The sequence below is a fragment of the Oncorhynchus tshawytscha genome, linkage group LG16 (genome assembly GCF_018296145.1).
Source record: "Oncorhynchus tshawytscha isolate Ot180627B linkage group LG16, Otsh_v2.0, whole genome shotgun sequence".
NCBI lineage: Eukaryota > Metazoa > Chordata > Actinopteri > Salmoniformes > Salmonidae > Oncorhynchus > Oncorhynchus tshawytscha.
This window is the reverse complement of record NC_056444.1, coordinates 9,183,389-9,187,060: the sequence shown is the minus strand read 5'-3', so window position 1 is coordinate 9,187,060 and position 3,672 is coordinate 9,183,389. Positions and strand designations below refer to the sequence as shown.

At 49.5% G+C, this 3,672-nt stretch overlaps 1 pseudogene; it reads right to left on the bottom strand.

Annotated features, from left to right (window-relative positions):
- The window catches only part of LOC121839568, a 62,755-nt pseudogene extending 62,215 nt beyond the window's left edge, over positions 1 to 540 (bottom strand).
- Positions 541 to 3,672: the final 3,132 nt, after the last annotated feature.

Genomic DNA, 3,672 nt, shown 5'->3' with positions numbered 1-3,672 from the left:
ATTAGTAATTAAATCAATTAGAAATCCCAACATAACAACATTTCTCAGGACGTTTTTCACTGTTTTGAAATAACTTAATATTTTGGAGGGGGCGTGCCAACCACTGCCCAGTGAGTGCCCACCAAGTCCAGTGTCCGCTCCCTGCTATGCCCAGTAGGCTGGCACAAGGCCCAGCAGGCTGGCACAAGGCTCGGCGTATACCAGGTGTCTGGCTGGAGAGTGAGACCCCACCCCCCCACTGAGGAGCAGCCTTGGGAAGGGAGACAAGAACCAGACAAGAACCAGTGCGGGGGTATGTGTTGTGTGTGTGTGTGTGTCAGGGGGTTGTGTTGTGTGTGTGTGTGTGTGTGTGTGTGTGTGTGTGTGTGTGTGTGTGTGTGTGTGTGTGTGTGTGTGTGTGTGTGTGTGCGCGTGCGTGTGCATGTGTGTGTGTCAGGGGGTTGTGTTGTGCGTGCGTGCATGCGTGCGTGCGTGTGTGTGTGTGTGTGTGTGTGTGTGTGTGTGGTGGGGATTATGACTCTTACTGTCCACGTCTTTCATCTCTAATTTGTCTCCATGACGCCCTGGGCACCTGCAGTGCCTGCTGCTGCAAACAGCCCTCTGCTGCAGGAGACCTCACTGACCCCCGAACACAAACCACTCTAACCACAACAGCTGCTAACTATTAAATTAAAAAAGAGTGAGAAAGAGAAATTCTTATTTACAATGACAGCCTACCCCCCCCCCGGCCAAACACAGACAACGCTGGGCCAGTTGTGCACCACCCTATGGGATCCCCCAATCACGGCCTGGTTGTGATACAGCCTGGATTCAAACCAAGGTGTCTGTAGTAATGCCTCTAGCACTGAAATGCAGTGCCTTAGACCACTGAGCCACTCGGGAACCCTACATTATTACACACACAAAAACATGTTATTCCCTCACACGTCTATATAAAATAATTACATCAACTAACTGTTAAATAGGAAAATAAGTTGCATATTAACTCTTGACTTTTGGAAAAATAATAAAAATTCCAATCAACCTGTCATATCACCATTATTCTGACATCTAACATTTGCCTGCACTGAACAGTCCATGTCTCATTGACCTCCAGCTTCAATCAACTCTCCTCAAAACAGATCACAAGAAGAGAGCACTTTGATTAAGAGGCAGTGATCAGTCGCCACTCGTTAGCCAATCACAATGTGACGTTATTACAGCTCTGTCACACTGTCGTCGGGCGGGTTAGAGGAGCCCCTTGACAGGACTGTTATAGGCCAGTTCAGGGGGACAGAGAGGGGACTCTGAGAGGGTCCAGGGGCCCTCGGTGGCACTGTGGGTGGTTCAATCAGACATGACACGATGGCCTGGTAACTGACTCCTAGGTGGGGCTGGGCTGGTCTGGTTTGGTCTGGGCTGGTCTGAGCTGATCTGGGTTGGTCTGGGCTGGTCTGGGCTGATCTGGTCAGGGCTGATCTGGTCTGGGCTGGGCTAGACTGTGCTGGACTGAGCTGGGCCGGGCTGGTCTGAGCTGGTCTGGTCTGGGCTGGTCTGAACTTGTCTGAACTGGTCTGGGCTGGTCTGAGCTGGTCTGGGCTGGTCTGAACTGGTCTTGTCTGAGCTGGTCTGGTCTGGGCTGGTCTGAACTTGTCTGAACTGGTCTGGGCTGGTCTGAGCTGGTCTGGGCTGGTATAAACTGGTCTGGTCTGGTCTGGTCTGGTCTGAGCTGGGCTGGTCTGAACTGGTCTGGGCTGGTATAAACTGGTTTGGTCTGGGCTGGTCTGAATTGGTCTGGTCTGAACTGGTCTGGTCTGGTCTGAGCTGGGCTGGTCTGAATTGGTCTGGTCTGAACTGGTCTGGTCTGGTCTGGGCTGGTCTGAGCTGGGCTGGTCTGAGCTGGGCTGGTCTGAACTGGTCTGGTCTGAACTGGTCTGGTCTGGGCTGGTCTGAGCTGGGCTGGTCTGAACTGGTCTGGGGATTGAGTTGGACATGTTGACTGAGGATGAGGCTGGTAATGTGTGACTAATGCATCTCACTATCTACCGTAAAAGAGAAAGACGGCTCCCTGCTCACATGTCATCCGCATACAATATGCTGAGAACATTCACAAATACAGAGACAAGGGCAGAGAACTATCAGTGTCATTCACAAATACAGAGACAAGGGCAGAGAACTATCAGTGTCATTCACAAATACAGAGACAAGGGCAGAGAACTATCAGTGTCATTCACAAATACAGAGACACGGGCAGAGAACTATCAGTGTCATTCACAAATACAGAGACAAGGGCAGAGAACTATCAGTGTCATTCACAAATACAGAGACAAGGGCAGAGAACTATCAGTGTCATTCACAAATACAGAGACAAGGGCAGAGAACTATCAGTGTCATTCACAAATACAGAGACAAGGGCAGAGAACTATCAGTGTCATTCACAAATACAGAGACAAGGGCAGAGAACTATCAGTGTCATTCACAAATACAGAGACAAGGGCAGAGAACTATCAGTGTCATTCACAAATACAGAGACAAGGGCAGAGAACTATCAGTGTTTGTGGAGAGACATATTTGTTTAAGTTTCCATACAAACACGCGCCTGACAGCACCTCTTCCCCCTCAGGAGGTAGAAAAGATTTGGCCCCTCGGGAAACCTCAAAAAGTTCAACAGCTGCACCACCGAGAGCCTCTTGAATGGCTGCATCACCGCTCGTCAAAGGAAGGAAGAGGATATTTTCAAAGACTCCAGCCAACCAAGCCATAGACTCTGTTCTCTCTGCTACTGCACGGCTAGTGGTACCGACACAACACGTCTGGAACCAGCAGGACTCTGAACATCTTCTACACCCAAGCCATAGACTCTGTTCTCTCTGCTACTGCACGGCTAGTGGTACCGACACAACAGGACTCTGAACATCTTCTACACCCAAGCCATAGACTGTTCTCTCTGCCTCTGCACGGCTAGTGGTACCGACACAACAGGACTCTGAACATCTTCTACACCCAAGCAATAGACTCTGTTCTCTCTGCTACTGCACGGCTAGTGGTACCGACACAACAGGACTCTGAACATCTTCTACACCCAAGCCATAGACTGTTCTCTCTGCTACTGCACGGCTAGTGGTACCGACACAACAGGACTCTGAACATCTTCTACACCCAAGCCATAGACTCTGTTCTCACTGCTACTGCACGGCTAGTGGTACTGGAGACTGAAATAACACTTTGGCACTGGACTCTACACACGTTCCAACGCACGCACACACACACACACACACACACACACACACACACACACACACACACACACACATTGACTCAGACACACTCTTCACACGCTGATGCTACTCTGTTTATTATCTATTCTGATTGCCGACTTTACCACTACCTACATGTACACATTACCTAAATTACCACAAGTACCCCTGCACATTGACTCAGTACTGGTACTCCTTGTATATAGCCTCATTACTACCTGGTAGTCCTGCACATTGACTCAGTACTGGTACTCCTTGTATATAGCCTCATTACTACCTGGTACCCCTGCACATTGACTCAGTACTGGTACTCCTTGTATATAGCCTCATTACTACCTGGTACCCCTGCACATTGACTCAGTACTGGTACTCCTTGTATATAGCCTCATTACTACCTGGTAGCCCTGCACATTGACTTAGTACTGGTACTCCTTGT